Consider the following 21,203-nt stretch of genomic DNA (forward strand, 5'->3'; position numbering starts at 1 on the left):
GGGACGCTAAGGCGTCAAACAAATAATTTTGACATCATATTGTAATTGGCTTTTGAAACATGTAATACTTACATTGATGTAACTCTTTCAATTATATATATGATGGTTGTGTTTGCTTTCTTTACTATTATTCAACTGTTATGATACAATAAATGAAGGTCACCCACCCCCGGACGTTTCCGCCATCCTGGTTTGGGGGTGTGACATGAAAGGTGTCAACCAATCACAATCCGCCATCCAACATCTTCTGGAACATTCTTGAGCATTATCATCTTCTAGGCATACTCGGATCAACATGGCACAACAAAGGAATCAATATGGCGCATCATGTACCAAGATGGTACATGATGGAACAATAGCTTCTTCATGGCGCAACAACAACCCCAGTTGGCACAACAAGGATCTAAATGGCACAAGAGCATCAAGTATGGCGCACAACATCAATATTTGAGCAACAACATCACCATGAGAAGAAGACACATGAATGGTTGAACAAGGCCATGCATAGATCAACACGAAAACAAGATGGCACAAGAGGAGAACAAGATTGCGCAAGAGCATCCCTCTTGACCCATCTCTTCATCATGTGGCGCAACAAGGACCCGTTGTTGCTCCATATACCTTCCAAGTGCTCCAAACCTCTTCCAAGTGCTCCAAAGTCCTTCGAGGTGCTCCAAACCCCCTTGTACATGATCCGTTCCTTTGGCACTTGATAAGTTCCTTTGTCTGATGATCCATTTCTCTCTTAGAAAATATGTTCCTTTGTCACATGCTCCATGAACCCCAAGTGCTTCATTGAGGTCCAAGTGCTCGAAATGCTTCATGAACATGATCCAAATGCTCCAAACGCTCAAGTCACATTTAAAACGCTGAATAGATCAATAGGCGTTTGGGACGCTCAGGTTGAGCATCGAGTGCTAAGGGATTCCTCAACTCATTGTATAGATTGATATCCCTGTTCTAGGGTGGGCAGTATTGATCGGTAAATCAGCTTTAGACTTTGGTATGTTTAGTCTCATATGGGTTTTGTTCAAGTGATGTATTGGGTTATTCGGTTATTTTTCAATACATTCTCGGCCGTTGGTCTTTTTGTTTATCATAAAAGTGGAGGTTCTTCGAAAGTTTCAAGTTGGGTCAATTGAAGTTCATTGGATACGTCGACCTATCGTCAAGTTCCCTATGTTTTATATTTTCTTTGGTTTCTGGGTATGTTTACCCTCAATTGTGGTGTGGAATTTAGGTATGTATCAGGCTTAAGTTTTGGCAACATTTCTAGATTACGTTGGAAGTTTTATCTAGCTAGTTACATATTGTTGGAATCAGTTTAGTTTCAATCAAGGTGTGGGAGCTTGTATCGATCGTTCTTGAGGATGTTTCTGTTAATGGTTGACGTTCATCATTTTGTTAAATATGTTGGTACTTCACCCTTTGGGTAAGGTTGTGAGAATGAAGGAGTGCGGTAGATCCAGGGTTGGTTATGTGTCGCCTTTAGGGGTTTACATTGTGGTATTGCCTTGATTATGGTCATGAGGGGTGAAAGAGGTCCGAGTAAGATAACATGAGACCACTTGGTTAGTATTATTAGTACGATTATCATGTGGTTATATCCTTCTAATCGGAACAAGCGTGTGACCTTCTATATCATCCTCTAGTTGTGTGCTGTTGGGTTTAAAGGGTTGTGCCATTAGGCCTTAGTAGTTCGGTCCATTATGTACTCTCGGTTTGGGCCTGTCCAACCGTGTTTATCTTTCTAGGGTTTAGTATATAAGGTGCATGCATGCATCCTTGTCATTAACGCTTTTCATCATTATCATATTGATTGTACTGTAAACCCTAGCACACCTCTACAGAGGAAGTTCTTAATCGAGCTCTTCTGAGGTGTGACTATATTTTAATCATTCGACATACGGATTGATTCATTAAGTGTTCCAGTATGTATTATTATTATTGATTTACCAGTTAAAGATCTAATCGATCTAAAGAGTTTTGAACTCATCAATTGGTATCAGAGCAGGAGACTGTGTAGTCCATACGCATCTCTTCTGTTGAAGAAGGTTTTAGGGTTTTCCGCTATTATCGTTTTCTGCTAGAACCGTCATTATTCATTGATGCAATTCTTAGACTTCGATCATACCCTAACTTTGTTTACTAGTCTGATCTTGAACATGTTTCAAAACAAAATCAACATGTCTCTTGACGACTCACAGACGAACCCAATCAACATCTCCAACAGTATCGGATCAACCACCAGGATTCGTATCCTATATACTCAAGATTATGAAGTTTGGACGCATCACTTTGAAGACTATGTGATTGGTTCAGAAGATAATGGATACTTAATCTGGGAAGCGATGACTATAGGTCCGTTTGTTCACTCTGGCACAAACAGAATAATCAAGACGCAATAGGAGTACAACCAACTTGTTGTTGATGTAAAGGATGTTCCTCAAGACGAAAAGGATAAACTTGTGAGCAACATTAAAGCACTAAGAATGATCAGATTCACCCTATAATCTGACACATTCTGGTTGGTCAGTTCATGCACGACGACAAAAGAGATATGGGTAAGATTGAAGGAGTTATATTCCACCGATGAGGATCTTAATCATTCTATCCAAAATTTACTGCTTTCAGAGTTTGGAGACCTCAAGCAAAAACTAGAAGATAAGCTCATTCAAGCCTTTGATCGTTTCAATCATCTTCTCAGCAAAATGATAAAGCATGGCATAGAAAGGAAGGTAATTGAGCAAAAGGTCACATTCATGAATGGCCTAAGAACCGAATGGATGACGGTGGTGTCTACAGTAAAGGCTCATGAACAAATCAAAACTTACTCCTTGGCGAAGTTAGTGGGGATTCTAAAATCACACGAAAGTGTATTGACCAAAGAAACGAATGTGGTTTCAAGCATGGGATCTTTAGCTCTCATATCAAAAGGAAAGAACGTGGCTGAAGAAGAAGAGGATTTAGATCTGTCAGAATTTGATCTAACCAATGAAGAATATGCTTTGATGGTCTCTAATCCAAAGAAGTTCGTGCGTAGAAAGTTTCCTATCTCCAAGAACCGAAACTGGCAAGGAAGCTACAGTTCGGATAAAGCAAAGGAGGAACCGAAGAACTCTCCTCAGCATGAGGAACGGAAGATGGATAGTAAGCTTGTTGGTGACTCTGGATTTGATTGTCACTTCTGCAAAGGCAAAAATCACTTTGCCAAAGATTGTTTCTTGAGAAAGATGTCAGAAAAGAACGAGAATGAAGATGATGAAGCCTACTACCTGCGAAAGCTTGAAGAAATATAGAAGAAGAAAGCTGCTGCTAACAACACTATGAATGCTTTAATTGTGCAGGAAAATATCGTGGACGATGAGTTTGGTGGTGTGGAAGTCTGGTCTACAGACTCTGAGGACGAAGAAGTTCGTAAGCCCACACATGGCAGGGCTTTCGTGGCGAAAGAAGCTGAAACTAAAATTGCAGGGAAGTGCTTGATGGTGACTGCCAGAGTGTCATAGATGAGAGGCTATACTACTGATGGGAGTTGTGATGAAGCAAGGGAGCGAGAAGACAGATGCTTTGCTACCAATCCAATTGGCGAGCAGATTAACGAATGCGACCAGTTGATCAAGAAGGTACAATCAATTCTCGAATCATGAAAAATCCCTGTCACAAACTATGAAAAAGAACTGAACGGATTAAAATCTAAATTTTCTAGTTTAAGTGGTAGTTTAACACAGAATCGCTTAACAAACTCTAACCTAACTGATCAACTCAGCAGGGTGTCTTCGAATAGTGAGGAGAGACGGATGTGGATAGAGCAAAAGGAGATTGAGTTAGTTAGGATTAAGGATGAGACAATTTATTTGCAAAGGGATAATTTAAAGCTTTTAAAACAGAGAAGTGTTTTTTGTTTAATTGCTAAACGTTTATATTCGAATATTACTTAATTGCATCTGAATTGTGAAATATGCAAGAAAATTCATTGTATGATTCATTAAGGATGATGAAATTGATGCTGATGTATATAACTGTGAAGTCGTTGTATCTTCTGATGAAATTTCTCCAGTATACATAATTGGTCTTGATAAAAGCGAGTCCTTCATCAAGTCCAAAGACCATAAGGACATGCTTATGAACCTTTTGGACGAAAATGACAAATTAAAAATTAAAACCGAAACGATGCAGAAGTTTGACTCTTTAAATGCCAAGTTAAGTTCGGAAAACAAAATTGGTGTTGAAAATACTTCTGAATTTAATGAGGATGATGATATGAGTGAAATAGCCGTAGAGGATGAGGTGGACTGTTCTGAATTTGTCAAAAGCGAACCCGAACCTATCAAAAATCTTATTTCTGAAAATTCCGTTGAGTTCGCTCGTTTATCCCAAAATAAGTCCAGAATTCTGAAAGAAAAGGCTGTAGTATATCAAAAAGTTCAAACCACACCAAATCAGGTTTATGCAGTTACATGAGTCACACAGCAGCAAACAGCCGAGCTGACAGCAATAGTAAACGAGGACAATGCTGGAGGCTGTGAGGAGCATTTCTGGTCAGCTCTAATCGACAATGCCGATGAAACGATTGGTCTGTCTGAGAAAATTTCTTGGAAGGTCAAAGGAAAATATGTGGCAGAAGCACTCAACAAGCCTACACATTTTGATGTGCCAAGCACAAGTGGTACCAAAAAGATTCCAAGAGAACCAGTCAAGGCGACAAGCGAAACCTCCTCACTAAAGAGCGAAACTCGTGATGCAAGACCGAAACCCAAGGGTTATATCCATAAAACTCCAAAGCGGTGGTCAGAGCAGAAACATCAATGTAATATGAGATATAAGAAGAATCTCTGAAAGGAAGCAGTTTTGGAAGTCCCAAAACCCTAATTATGTTCACCCAGACCAATCTTCACTCCTCACAGAAGAAGCAAAATCAAAGCGTAACTCTACTCCTTGTACTCAATACCATTCCTGCAGTCAAGCGAACCGAAAGAGTAGTTTCGGCTCCCAAAATGGAAGTAAACGAAACCAAAAGAGTGGTTTCGGTTCTCCATCTTCAAACGGAAAGAACCTAAAGCTAGGTTTCGCTCCTAAAACTCATCCCTCTCACTCAAAGCAAAATCCAAAAGTGGATATAAAGGGAAAAGGGAAGCTAGTCTCGGAAGATGAAAAGAAGACAAAGAAAACGTCTGCTAACTCTAGGAAACAAAAGTTTGTGAACAATAAGAACACAATTCCAAAGTCTGAAGCTAAAGAAACTAAAGCTAACAAAATCAAAGTTTTCATAATTAAAAGAAAAGATGAAACCACCTTAATAAAACGAACCTTTTTGGTTGATTGTTTTCTTACTATTCCTTGTTCTATAAAAGGCTCACAAGGACCCAAGAAACTTTGGGTTCCTAAATCTTAATTTTTGCAGGTTATTCGTGACGAGCAGTTCGATGATGAATGGTATATTGACAGTGGCTGCTCACGTCACATGACAGGGAGAAGGGAAGAGCTACGGGAGTTTCGGGTTCTGAAGGATGGTGGATGTGTCAAGTATGGAAACAATTCTTTTGGCACAATAAAAGGCTATGGAATGATCACAAATGGAGATTTCTCGATCAGAAAGGTGGCATATGTAGAAGGCCTACAACACAATCTCATCAGTGTCTCGCAACTGGTGGTGGGAACCAAACTGATGATTTCGTTCGATGATGAAGGTTCAGAAATAATAGAAAAGAAGACCAAGAATGTTCTGCTGAAATCTCAAAGAAAAGGCGAAATGTTTCCATTGAACCTTAATCCAATATGAGGGAAGCCATTTGTATGCCTACTAACGAAAGCACATTCTAACGAAAGTTGGCTATGGCATCGAAGGCTCTCGCACCTCAACTTCAAAGACATTAACAAGCTAGTTCTTGGTGATCATGTGTGAGGACTTCCACTTCTCCAGTTTGACAAGGAGCATCTGTGTGCTGCATGTGAAATGGGAAAGCAAAGCAGGAAAAGTCATCCAACTCGTGTTAACACTAAGATCATCGAACCGCTTGAGCTCCTACATATTGATCTGTGTGGACCTTCGGCTATTGAAAGCATCGGTGGTAACAAATATATACTTGTCATAGTCGATGATTTTTCTCGTTGCACCTGGGTTTTCTTTCTTAAACAGAAATCAGAAGCAACGCCCAAGCTCAAAGTCTTTATAAAGCAAGTAGAGCTTCAACTGCGAAAGGTGGTTGGAAACATTCGTAGCGACAATGGGTTGGAATTCAAAAACCAAGTGTTTGAAGAATTTCTTGCTGAAAAGGGAGTGTCTCACAATTTTTCTGCTCCCTATACTCCATAACAAAATGGGGTCATTGAAAGGCGAAACCGCTCGTTGTGTGAAGCAGCCCGAACCATGCTCAGCTTCGCTTCGTTGCCCCTGTATTTATAGGCTGATGCTATTGCCACTACTTGCTACACCCAGAACTGGTCTTTACTCAACAAGCGATTCACAATAACTCCTTATGAAATTCTAAACAACCGCAAGCCTAACATCAAGTTTTTCCATGTGTTCGGTTCAAGACGCTTTATCTTCAATTCTAAAGAAAACCAAAACATGTTTGATGTGAAGGCAGACGAAGGAATGTTTCTTGGGTATTCGCTTATTTCAAAAGCATACAGGGTTCTGAATAAACGATCAAAGAAAATCGAAGAAACATATTACGTGTCGTTTGATGATAACTACGTGAAGAAACTCGCATCAAGCAAAGAACCAATGGATGAAATCTTTCCTCAAACTGGTCAAGTCTCAATTCCCATTTCCAACTTATTTGAAGAATATGTGATGCTCTTTGATGAACCAGATACTGCTATTCTCTCTGAAGCGAAAGCGGCTGACAACGAAGTAGATAATCTGAAGAACGTAATTGACGAAGCTGCTAAACTCATGGAAAGCGAACCTTCAAGTTCAAGTGGATCTCAAGAATCTGCAAAATCTTAAAAGCCAAGCGAACCTTCCAATTCTACTATCCAGGGGGAGAATCAATCAACCACCATACCCAATGAACATCCAATCGACGGGGAGAATTCTGAGCCTAAAGCCGAAACTGTTTCATTAATCGAGGGGGAGGATCCTAAACCAGATGTTGAGTTAGTTTCGTCATTCGAGGGGGAGAAAAACAATACAAATGACGAAGATTCTCAATCAGAATTAGAGGAAGAAATAAATGCTGAACTGGATCCTGCCTATGATCCAAACTACCCCCCTCTCACAAAATGGACAAAAGATCATCCAAAGACTCAAGTAATCGGTGAAACATCAGAAGGTGTTCTTACTCGGTCTCAAATAAAAGCGAAGCAAACAGCTCTGTTCTCTCAAGTAGAATTTTGCATGTTCGATTCATTCGTCTCAAAAATAGAACCAAAAATGGTTTCTACTACACTTGATCACTCCGATTGGGTACAGGCAATGCAAGACGACCTCCACGAGTTTGAGCGAAATCGAGTCTGGAGACTGATTCCCACACCAAACGATGCATCTGTGGTCGGGTTAAAATGGGTATTCAGGAACAAGATGGATAAAGAGGGAAATATTATTCGCAACAAGGCAAGGCTGGTGGTCAAGGGATATTGTCAGGAAGAAAGGATAGATTACAAAGAAACCTTCGCTCATGTAGCAAGGCTAGAATCGGTATGGATCATTGTGGCATACACTGCTCACAAAAATTTTGAAGTCTTTCAAATGGATGTCAAGTGTGCATTCTTAAATGGAGAATTAGTAGAGACGGTGTACGTTGAGCAACCACCAGGTTTCGTGAACGAAAAGTATCCAGATCACTGCTACATTCTGCACAAGGCGGTTTATGGTCTGAAGCAAGCTCCTAGGCCATGGTACGAAACACTTACCCGATTTCTAAAAATGCCTAAGTTTAAACAAGGTTCGGTTGACCCAACCTTCTTTCGCAAGAAAGAGGGTGACCACCTTATGATTGTCCAAATTTACGTTGATGATATCATCTTCGGTTCCACGAATCCCACCCTCACAACTGAATTCAGGAAGTTGATGGAGACTAAGTTTGAGATGAGCCTAATGGGTCCAATTAACTTTTTCCTTGGCTTGAATATTAGACAGGGACCCGAAGGCATTTTTATTAATCAAGAGGCTTACACCAAGACCTTACTAGCTAAGTTTGGAATGATGGGAGAATCAAAAGTGAAGGTTCCTATGGCGTTTGGCACGAAGTTAACACCTTCTCTAGAAAAACCGGCTGTTGACATGACCCTCTATCGCCAAATGATAGGGTCTTTAATGTATCTAACAGCTAGTCGACCATACATAATGTTTTCTGTCTGTTACTGTGCCAGGTGTCAAGCTAATCCACGCGAACCTCACATGATGGCTGTGAAGAATATTTTTCGATATCTGAAGCGAACCTCATCTCTCGGTTTATGGTACCCAGCGAAATCAGGATTCTTCGTACAAGCATTTTCTGATGCCGATCTAGGTGGATATGGACTGGACCGAAAGAGCACAACTGGCGGGTGTCCGTTTCTTGATGGCAAACTCGTTAGCTGGCAATCGAAGAAGCAAACATGTGTGTCTCTTTCCACAGCCGAAGCCAAATACATAGCCGCAACGTCTTGTACCTCACAGGTCATATGGATACAAAGTCAACTTAGAGACTATGGCCTGAACATGAAGAAAATCCCTTTGTATTGTGACTCTGAAAGCGCAATAAGGTTATGTCACAATCCAGTGCAATACTCAAAAACGAAACATATAGCACTGAGGTATCATTTCATCAAGGATCATGTGGAGGATGGTAATGTCGAAATCCATTTTGTTCGAACCACTGATCAACTAGCTGACATCTTTACGAAAGCCCAACCGGAAGCAAGCTTTAACAAAATTTTACAAGGCTTAGGAATGATGGAAGCTGAGTCAGTACCGAAATCGCTTTCGCCTCATTAAAAGTTATCAACGAAATAGAGCGACCGCTCGGTCTATTTTGGCTCCAGAATTTTCGGGAACCGTAATGGACCGAACGCGAAATAGAGCGAACGCTCGGTCTATTTCGGCTCCTGATTTTTTTTGGGAACTGAAATGAACCGAACGCTCGGTCTATTTCGCTTCACTACTTTTAGGTGAAGTTTCGGTTGTATATTTTGTACATTGTTTATGTCTTTTCTCTTTTCGTTTCTATTCATAAAAATCAAAAATATTTTCCTTTCTGTTTTTAATTCTTTTTCAGAAAATCCATAAAAAATCAAAAATATTTTTCTCTTTTGTTCTGTTTATGTTGCTTTTCATTAAAGTCAAAAATTCCAAAAATATCACTGAAAGGTATCATCGATCATTCAAATGATGGAGCTGGGACAGGTATACATTTCTTTATCTTAGTACTAGCTAAGTGTCTCTAGAAGCATGCTGCTGTATGTCGACCAAAGCCTCAAAGACTTCAAGTGTAGCCTTACTGATTTGATATACACAAATCAAATCTTCCCAATCAGGCTGATAAAATCACTTTTTTCATGAGCCACCTTACTCGTCTCACATTGTGTTAAGAGTTGTCTGCTCGGTCCTTACTATATAGCGGAGGTGATTTCGGTTCTTTAACCTCCTTATCACTTTTCTCCATCTATTTTCGGTTCATCATTGTAACCCTTGAGACTCTCAAAATTTTCCACTGAGGTTTATGGTTACACAACATCTATGTTAATGATCTTAGCTTCGTTTCACCACGTGCTAAGTGAAACCCAAAATCCAACACCAATAACGAATTGACGGTGAACAAATCAAATGTTCTAGTTTTCACCCACGTTTTAACGAAACCACTTTAGTGGAAGGTACCACGAAATCTCTTTTTTATTTTTGTGCGATCTTTATGAAACTGTCTAACACCAAGGCATTTCTTCCCATAAGATCCAATTTAATTTTTGTTTTTGAGATTTCTACAATTATCACCAAGTCACTGCAAAATGAACAAACCTACTTGTTTAATAGGCTACATCAGTCTCACAAGTACTTCGTCCACTTTCGGTCTTATGTCAAGGACCAAAGCATGGATTGAAGCTCAACCACCATCAATAGCCTTATAATAAAAAGATGCCTTTCAATGCTTCTTAACAAGTATTTGATCGTATTTTCACGGGGAACCACACAAGCACTTCAAGTCTCTCTTGACTTTGAAGGAAGAGATTCGTGCCCGGGATCCACTGCTTCATGTCTTGTTTGACATCACTTATATCCCACATAAAATTTTCTTTATTTCTTTATCTTTCACACTATCTTGCACGAAAATCTTTACGATTTTTCCAAACACTTGTTCGATTGCTAATAAACTATTTTCCGACATATTGCTTCGGTTCTTTATAGTGGAGTCGATTTATTCAAAATAAAAAGGGTGAGTCAGCATGAATTTGAAACGGTTCAGAATATTAAAAGGAGATAAGGATGGAAAGGCGCGTGAATTTGAAACAGTTCAGAAAATCACGCCTGATGACGTCTTCCTATGGAAATCCAGCTGTCAAATCACACTTTTTCAGGCATCGATTTAGAAAATAGTGGAATCATTACTCAAGATTTTTTTTCTCTCTCTTGGCGATGGTATATAAAGTTTTCTCACATCTCTTGGGCTACTTTACCAATTCTACTCTCTCTCAAGAACACACCGGCGAATTTCTTTTGTTCATCTTCTTCTTCACACCCGCTACAATGGCTGAATCTTCATCTGTTTATGAACAAACTGCTCAGTCCTCTCTTCTCAACATTAAAGCGAATGAAAATCTCATCATTGAACTCTCACCTTTCCAGTATGATCCCTACATGCTGCAAGTGGTTGAATGCCTCAAATATTCACCACTTGTCGTAGCCCTAGCCCAGGTGGAGTGTGTTCCAATGTCGATGCTTTCTCAGGTCTACTCAACCACTGTCTACGATAAAGCTAAGGAGCGCATTTTCTTTGAGATTTTCAATCAAAAGGCATCGATTCAGAGTATTAGTTCTACCTCTCGCTACTCTGAAATTTCTTGTGCCAGGTTTTGGACTCTCGTCACTCATTGGGCGATGGAAAAGTTTCACATTCCAACGATGGCAGACTCACTGATGTCCTCTATTGCTACTTTTCACACCATAAGGATTCTTGTCTCCGATCCATCCAAGTTTCTCTTTATTGGTTCGGTTCTAGAATCTATGTACCGGTGTGTTTCCCGTGAAAGCAAGGTGATAAATGAGTACAAGAAGCTACCTCCTACAGGGCCAAGGCCGCTTACTCCAGAAATGCATAGCTCACTAGACATTGCAGATAAACCAGCTAAAAGGGGCAAGAAGCTAGAAAGAAAAGGGGAAAAGGAAGGTCAATCATCGAAAGCTTCTACTCCCAAGAAGCGAAAGTCTGAACAACAAGCCCCTACTGTTACAAAGAAGCGAAAGACCAAGAAGAAAGCTCACAAACCGAAGGCTCCTTCTCCTTCTACAAGCGAATCTGAATATGTTCCTTCTGACCCACAGCCAGGCCCCGAGTCATCTGAAGACGACATTTCTCAAACCGAAAGTCCGCCTCGAGGTCATTCGCCTCCACCCTCACCAACTAATGAAGGTAACCGAAACTCACCTCCTCATTCTCCTACTCAATCGGTTCCTATTACTATTGCACCCTTTTCTCCCCCCATGTCATCTTTAACTAGCACCTCGATTCCAATTCCAACCCCTTTATTCACCGAAGTTACTACCACTACTACTTCTCCAACCGAACCTACTGTTCGTGTCAACGTATCTGATACGGGGGCATCTGCTTTCGGTTATGAACCCCTAATTACCTCAAAACCTTTATCCCCACCTCCTTCACACGAATCTGAACCTATTCTTGGAGGAGAAGATATGGAATTCGACTCTGTTTATTATAGTCCATATCAATTACAGAGCGATGATGATGATGACGCTCCGTTCACGAGGAAGCATTTAAAGGCTATGAATGACAAGCTAGACCAACTGCTTTCTTCCTCCTCTTCTGGTAGTGCATATTCTGAAGCAGCAATCAAGGCTCTGTTCGCAACCATTGTCAAAGACCATGACACTTCCATCTCTAATGCTGTTAAAGCTATTAATGCCTCCGCTTCCACGTGTCAGAAAGCTTCTACTGCAGTCGAGGCCTCCACCAAGGATTGCAAGAAAGCGACCGCAAATGTCGAAAAACTAGTTTTTGATGCTCAACTCTTTCTTGATTCTCTCCAAGCTTCCGCTCAGAAGAATGCTCAAACAGTGAATGCTTCTGTTGATAATCTTACGCGTTCACTTGAGGCTGAAAAGAAGCATTTTGAGGAAACACGCCAATCAATCAAGACCGCCAACACCGAGCTTCACACTTCAGTTGATGCACGTCTCACTCAACCTGAAGCTGAACTTGCCGTCGAAAACAGGATCATGGATGAGCTGGATAAACGAACCTCTCATCTTAAAATTCAGAATCTGAAGCTCAAGGCTGCGACCAAGGAAATTGACGAATTAAAGTCTGAGCGTGCAGTGGTTAAAAGCTCTATTGGTGATGTACACTCCATTCTTCTACACCTTCTAGAAGCCCATGACTCGGTCCTTACAATCTCCATTCGACGCCACTTGGCTGAGAAATTGAGACCTGCTCTAGATATTCTAAGCAAGATTGAGGGTGTTCCGGAGCCCGTTGTCCCTCCTAAACAAGGGGGATAAAATGTTACTCAGGGGCAGGGTCGATCTCAACCACCTCCAAAAAGTAAACCTATCACCCAACCGAAAGTCACTGCTGAGCCGAAGGGTAATGAAGCTTCGGCCAGTATGAAGGACAAACGAAAGAAGAAGATTGGTGATGATGATGAGGTTGAAATCGATGAAGAGACTGATACAGGAGCAAAACCTTCTAAAACCAAAAGCCTCAAAGTCAAGCCTGATGATCGACAGATTGAGGAAAAGGTTCGAAAAGCGAAGGAAGCATTTGATAAGGAGAGGGAATCGAACGAAGTATTAGAACAGAGGAAATCTATGTTCCCTCTGTGGACTATGGAAATGCTTCAGAAGGAGTTAATTGAATCTCCAAGCACTCATTGGCTCGAACCGGTCCTTTCTTTTGCTCTTGAGAATTCCAAGGATTCTCAATTTGATATGCCAATCACCCGAAAGGCATTCATTTTCCATTGTTTTGAGCCAACAACTGCCATCCCTTCTCCTGACCCGAAGGTTGATCGCAATCTGCTTGAGTACTATCTTGAGTTCGCTCAGCCTCAATACCGGGCATGGAGTAATCAGAAAATCACAATAGTAAAGGTTTTGAAACCCACTTTAGCAGGGAAGTTTATCAATATCAAGTTCAAAGTGACCCGAGGCTCAGATAGTTCGGTCCATATGATTTCCCTGGCTGATTTGCCAAATTTGAATCCTCATAATTGGATTCTACTGAACAACATTTTGCTGACTATTTAAAAGGAGTATGAGCCTATTATAGATCACATCAAGCGAATGCTGGTGTGTTACATTCTTGAAGTCGCAAAGATGGATAAGGAAATCACCTCTGCCATAAAGAAGAAGCCCACAATCAAGCCAATTAGGAAGGCAAGCAACATCAATGTGATGGTTAAGGGTAAAATTGACCCTAATTTTCACACAGTCATGTTCTTCAGGGGCGAAGGTCAAAAATGCTTGTTCTCTCTTGTTGACAAACACCTGTTCTCCACTGCCTGCTTGGAGCATATTCTCGATATCATACACGGGTGTAATAAGAACAGCGAAGCCGATAAAAAGATGTTTACTGCTATGCTTCGGTGGTATATTCTTTTCCGACAAAATCTTCTTGCCATCATCCCCAAGCTGTTCAAGACTGTGAGGAAAACTACCGTTACTCAACCTAAGTAATCTCTCGCCTCAACTGGTGCAAAGGGGGAGATTGTTGGGTTTAAAGGGTTACGCCATTGGGCCTTAGTAGTTCGGTCCACTATGTACTCTTGGTTTGGGCCTGTCCAACCGTGTTTATCTTTCTAGGGTTTAGTATATAAGGTGCATGCATGCATCCTTGTCATTAACTCTTTTCATTATTATCATATTGATTGTACTGTAAACCCTAGCACACCTCTACCTGATAAAGATCTAATCGATCTAAAGAGTTTTCAACTCATCATGTGCGACCATGTTTTCGTCTAGTTTTGCGTTGATCTAATTCTGTGTCGTGAAAGGAATTTTGCGTGATAGAAGAGTATGGACCATGTTGTGTTTGGATAACATTGTGAGGGATGTTGTTGGGGTTCTTGCAAGTCGGTGGATTGATGGTTGGGTATCTTTAGGTCCCTGTGGTGCTGGCCGTACGTCTTCAAGATATGGATGTGATGACGGCAAGATCGGTTTAGTATCATGAGCTTGTTGTTTAGTGGATAGTAGGGTTTACGATGTATCGTGAACCGGTGGCTATATGATTTATATGGCTAAGACCCGATAGTCTTTTGATTGAGACTTTTAGGTATCGTATCGTTAGCTTTCTTGGTTTATTTGGGTGTTAGTGCATTGTGGGAATCGGGAGATTCAGTGACCAGCTGTTTTGGATCATGTGGGCAGTTACAGGTTGTTAGGAATGATAGTTGTGCACAAGTAGCCGCTTGTAGAGTGTTTGGATTCTGAACTTTGGTTGCTTGAGGGATGTCTATCAGGAGTTCGGTTACCAATTATTGGCATCGGTTATGGAATCTTGAGCCATGAAGTCCATTGTGAATGTCTCGAACGATTCGTAAGGTGGGGGTACACCTGAGCTGACATGGGATTTGGATGCAGCATGAGAATTTTGGATTGACCATCCTTATGTTCGTGAGATCAGTAGGTTAGTGATGACTTTTAAGGAAGTCAAGCGCGTATTTGAGGTTGTTAAGAACATCCTTCGAATGAAAGATCTGGTGTAATTCACTATCGGTATATTCTGAGCATATCTTCTGCATAATAGAAGTGTATTCCTAGTCGGGGACTAGGGGTGGGTACGATGAATGAATGATTAGTAGTCATAAGAAATAATCTTCAGGGGTTTAAATTGACGGGTTCATGTTTTTGGGAAGTTCCTGCTTTGAACGGTTATCGCGGTTTTATGAGGTCTTCCAGTTGGAAAGAGTAAGGTAGTTGTTTAAGTTCTCTGGCAGGGTAGCTGGGCTTCCGTCTTTTGGGTTGAGGGCAGAGTTTATAAGGTTTATTCTTTCAGATCTATAAGCAACTTCTGCCAAGACGAGGTTTGGATGGCAGGTTTGGGAGGCGGTCGTAGATATGGGATGATTCTTCAGTCTTAATCGGAATCTAGTAAGTTTGGGCAAGATCAAATAGCAGCATAGGCATTAGTAAGTAATGATTTCAAGGAAGAAATCTAATTTAAGTGGGGGAGAGTGGTAACACCCTGTTTCGAATCGTTTCATAATTCGGGGCCGTGACCCAAAGACTGATTATCATAAGGCTTAGGTCCTTTGGGAAAGAGAGACTTAGACCCATTTGAGTGTGGATAATGTAGGTTAGATGATCCGGCAGTTTGGTTTGTGTTTTGGAGTCCATGGGTATATCGGTAAAGTGGCAGTTCGGGCCATTTTTGAATTTAGGATTTTAGTTGAAAGTTTAATGGCAAGGGGAGTTGATAAAAGTGTAGAGCTTCTCATTTCCTTTCCATGGATATAAGGATCGTCGAAATCGAATATAGAACAAAGAAGTTATGGCTTTTGAAAGTGTGGTGGCTTTAAGGTTAAGCCTAGTACGTTGGGCATACATAGGGAGTACACTAGCATACTAGGCAGGAGGATCGCGGACACCTTATGGAGTACGTTGGGTGTACGAAGGGCATACTCCAGCCAGATGAAAACCCTAATTTAGCGTCTTGGACCCTATTTAATGACCTTAAGTCAACTCCAAACCGTTCTACCTTCAGCCGTGAAACATCCCAAAAATCATGACCAAAAATTTCATTTTTAAATCATTAAATAAACCATAGTTACTAAAAATCATTTATCAAAAACAGGAACCATAATATCTCGAAACATCAAAATCAGTATATCCATATCAAAACACATGTCAAATATATATCAGAGTAATCATCCCAGGCTAAACATGATGGTGTGTGCACTGTAGTCATCCCGAGCTATTCCCTTTGCTACCAAAAATACCTGAAACCAAAACTGAAAACTGTAAGCACGAAGCTTAGTGAGTCTCCCCAAACAACCACATACCATACACATAATCATATAATCACATAATAACATATCATGGGCCCCGCCCGCTTCATTAGTCCCTCCCTGACATCGGACAGAATCCGGCATCGGGCCCCGCCCGACATTGGACAGTGTCCGGCATCGGGCGGGGCCCCGCCCGACATTGAGTAAAGCTCGGTATACATATAAACATATCAACAATACACATAAATAATCACATAACATAAACATATAAACATTCCTCGGGCCCGTTCCTACAGGAGGAAAACTCACCTCGCAAAGCTGAATGCAAAATCCCATGGTAAGGAATCTCTAACGGCTGCTCCGATGACTCCCTGAGCTATCATTACCACAACAACGCTTAGTCAAAATCCAATAATCCTTCTTATGGTAAAAGGACCATTTTACCCATGATCTAATTCGGATCATAACCTTGGCCCAGTCCAGAACATGAATGGTCGAATTCTATATAGCCTTTCCAAGCCTACTAATGGCCCACTAATGGCCCAATTTTCTAAATTGGGACCAACTCCTGAAATGGGCCTTCCTTTAAGCCCAAACATATTCTTAGTCCAAAACAACTGATTTCTGATTACCCACTTTGGTCCAAAATAGAAAAGTCCATGGAATGGCCCAAACCGAGGCCCAAATGACGAAGAACCCCAATCCAATGAGTACGCGTGGCGTACTCCTCTGTACGCTAAGTGTACAGGCTGCACGGCCTGTACGCTGCGCGTACATGCTTGTATGCCCAACGTACTACCCTGTTAAGCCATAATCTCCACAAAGGCTTAATCTCTTAAAACCTTACGCTCTAAACACCGATCTGAGTCCAATAAAGTGTCTTAACCAATAAAGTTGATTACTTGGTGACTTGCAAACCCCCAAATGGACCCAAACTTGAAATATGGCAACCTACTTCCATAGAAATGACTAATACTCATGCATGGCCACATTATGATCTTCAAGATGGTAACTTTTCTATCTTTGGGACTCAAATATCACTAAGGGTGGCAACCCTAAGCCTAAAAACGGATTTGGAATCATAAAGTTCCATTCTTGGGACCAAAAAGGTCCAAAACACCATTACCATAGATCTAAGAATATATGAGGCAAGTTGTGAGTTTTTTTACTTCAAATGAGTACTAGATGATGATGATATCTCAGATCTTTGAGCTCAAGCTACACAAGTTCTTCTTCACCAACTTCCTCTTTCTCTTCCAAGCTACAAACCACCAAAATGGGCTTCGCAAGATCAAAATCACATAAAGATTAAGAAGGTTAGGTTGGTAGGGTTTCTGAGTCATGGACGCTAGTAAGGAGGCTAGGGTTTGGGACATAATGAGGTATTGATATGGCTTAAACCCTAAAAATTAGGGTTTTGAGTCTGCTCGTGTACGCTGCGCGTACCCCTTGGTACGTTGCGTGTACGCGTATCAACCTCCCGCATCCAATGCTGCCATTACGCCCCACATACGTAAAGCTTACGCCCAACGTATGTCTTAAGATAGCCCAAATATATAACGACCCACTCACTAAAGGCCCAACTCAATAATCCAACATTAAGCTCATAGTCCAACAGTTAATTCCAAAGATTAAATAATTAGCATTACCTTAAGTCATGGGTGTTACAGGCCTCCATCTCATTAAACCCTAGAAACAAAAGTGTAGCCTCATTTGGTTTGATTCTTAAGCTTTTGGTGTGATTCCATGCATTTTGGTGCTCATTGAAGAAGAAGAAGCTTCTTGGAGAAGTATGGCATTTCTTGAAGCTTGTGGATCTAGGCTTTGTGCATCTTGATCTACCTTCTGGAGGTATAAAGCTTCAAACTTTATGGTTCTCTAGTGTAGATCTAGTATTGGGTGATAGTTTATCTTTTTTAGTCCCAAGTTTGTTGATCTTGTGAGTAAAATCTACTCCATGACCATTGAGCCTTATATTTGGTCCTTGTTGACTTGTTAAGTCATAAAAATGTCATCTTGAGGGTTTTTGTTGAGGCATGCATGAATTGGTTTTCTTAGTATGGATAAAAACAAGGACTGGGTCTCATTAAGCCTTTTAAATGATGGGTTTTATGTACTATAACATCCCTATAGTGCATATACAAAGCTAAAGCTTTGGATCTAAGTTTTCTCTAGTTATACAAGCAATATTCATATTTCCAAAGCATGAAGCCTAACTAGCATACAACTTTGATATTTGAATCATAAAAATATATTAGATGATTACCTCTTTGTTGTATCTTGTAAAACTTGGCCTTATAAGAGCTTAGCACCTCAAATGTGATACCGCAAATAAGTCTAAACACCACCAACAATTGGAGGAAAATGAGAGAGAGCTTGGGGGCACCAAATCGGCTAGCTTTCTACATGGAATGCACTTGTGCACCGATTTTGGAGCTAAGGGGTTACATTTATAGTGTGGAATTCCAAGGGTCACTTGTAAACCCTAATTCATTCACTTAGGCTTTTAATCCAATAACACTTCATAGACTCTCTTATAAACTTGGTCCATTACTAATCAATTATGGATCATTAGCCCAAACTATATGTATCACTGATCTACATAATCAGCCCCTGTTAATTTAATCAGTCTCTTTTGATCACTAAATTAATTCCAAATTAATTCTTGATCAGTAACAATTAAATAATATGATTTCTCAATTAATATATTATTCTTATAATATATTAATAAATCACAAATAACCTCTTTCTCAAATATCCATCCTCTCAAATTGTTCTGGTGAAGGCAACCCAAATGGACCATGCCACTATCAGATCAAGTACATACCAATTATAGTTATGGGCTTAGACACCTAATCCAACAGTCTCCCACTTGGATAAGTCTAATAACTATAATTGCAAGTACGACTTCAAAATCCGATTAGCAATCGTAGCTCTCAAAAGCCGTTGTCGAACTTTGACACGTCCTTTAGATAAGGGATCATATAATCGTATGTTCTTCAAGATATTGTGTGGACAAAGAAATAGAATAAAGTTATACTCATTGTCCAACAATTTGTTTCCCGATTTCTGATATGTTTAACATAGAACTTAATTGAACACATCACTTGAGACCTGACCGGGCCCGACACATAAGTCAAAACAAAATCATCGAGGGGCCCAAGATATTGCTTTTAATCCTCCTAGGATAAAAGGAATAGATAAAATTCAACTTATATGCTTGTACTAACTACTCCTTAAATTATACACAACAACACGTTTTATAACATCAAGTTACTGATGCGTTTTCGTACTATCAATGCACAACCAACTCGCAATCAAAAACACATATATCTTGGTTTGAATACTATATGATATTATCGTCTCACAATCACTCGTCATAAATTCCATGAAGTGATTCATGTGAGCGTGAGTTTAATCCAATACTCAAATCTTGTTTCAGGAGCAGTCTTGAATGTTGTAGCAAATGTTTTCTATGTCTAAACACCTTAGACAATCTATAAGCCAATTCTTGACAATCTAACCTCATAGCCTACTTCCTAAGTATGATCGACTGTGGATGGTTTGAATAATCTTATTATTGTGGAAGTCAAAAATGCAAAATGAAACAAGAGTAAACGATTGATACAAGATAGGAACTTTACTTAAAATGAAACAATACTAAAACTAATATCGTCCTTCAGTCCAATACTCCTAGCATGCTGCAAGTGATTAACCCTACCCAGTCCCTTTGTAAATGGATCTGACGGGTTCTCTTCTGACGATACCCTCTTTACTACGAGGAGTCCTTTTTCTACTCGATGTCTAATGAAATGATATTTTCTGTCGATGTGCCTCGATCTGCCATGATCTCTCAGTTCCATGGTTATGGCAACCGCACCCTCGTTGTGACAAAAAATCTCCATAGGCTCCTTTACAGCTGGTACAACTCCAAGGTCTCTGATGAAGTTCTTTAGCCATATCACCTCCTTCGACGCTTCGCTCATTGCTATGTACTCTGATTCGCACGTTGAATGAGCTATGGTCTCCTACTTGGAACTTTTCCAAGTTATTGCTCCTCCATTAAGGGTAAATACCCAGCCCGATTGAGAGCGGAAATCATCTCTGTCGGTTTGAAAGCTGGCGTCACTATACCATGTCACTCTCAAGTCATCACTCCCACCGAGGGTGACCACCCAGTCCTTAGTCCTCCGCAGGTACTTAAGAATGTTCTTTACTGCAATCCAGTGTGCTCTACCGGGATTCCCTTGATATCGACTAATCATGCTTAAAGCAAAAGCCACATCAGGGCGAGTACATGTCATAGCATACACGATCGAGCCAACTGCGGAAGCATATGGTACTCGGCTCATCTCTACTATCTCGACATCAGTACTCGGACTCTGAGTCTTACTCAGTTTGGTATTGCTCTGGATAGGCAATTCTCCTTTCTTGGAGTTCTCCATGTTGAAACGATTCAACACCTTGTCCAAGTAGGTGCTTTGACTAAGTCCTATTAGTCTTTTACTCCTATTTCTCAATATCCTTATCCCCATAATGTAAGCAGCTTCCTAGAGGTCCTTCATAGCGAAACACTTTCCAAGCCAGGACTTAACCTCCTGCAAGGTTGGGATGTCGTTTCCTATGAGCAGTATGTCATCCACATACAATACGAGAAAGCTAACTATACTCCCACTAGCTTTGAAATATACGCAAGACTCATCCTCGCTTCTCAAAAATCCAAACTCTTTGACTTTCTCATCGAAACAAAGATTACATCCGCGAGATGATTGTTTCAATCCATAAATGGATTTTTCAACCTTACACACTCTATTAGGGTACTTTGCATTGACAAAATCCTCTGGCTGACTCATGTAAACATCTTCAGCCAACTTCCCATTTAGGAAAGCGGTTTTGATATCCATTTGCCATATTTCACAATCATAAAATGCAGCTATGGCTAGCATAACCCTTATAGACTTGATCTTCGCCACTGGTGGGAAGGTCTCTTCATAGTCAACTCCATGAGTTTGAGTAAAGCCATTCGCAACCAATCGCACCCTATATGTGTGTACTTTCCCATCCATGTCGGTCTTCTTATTGAAGATCCATTTTCA

This window comes from Lactuca virosa, chromosome 4 (assembly GCF_052849685.1).
Source record: "Lactuca virosa cultivar CGN04683 chromosome 4, Lactuca_virosa_CGN04683_v6, whole genome shotgun sequence".
Classification (NCBI taxonomy): Eukaryota; Viridiplantae; Streptophyta; class Magnoliopsida; order Asterales; family Asteraceae; genus Lactuca; species Lactuca virosa.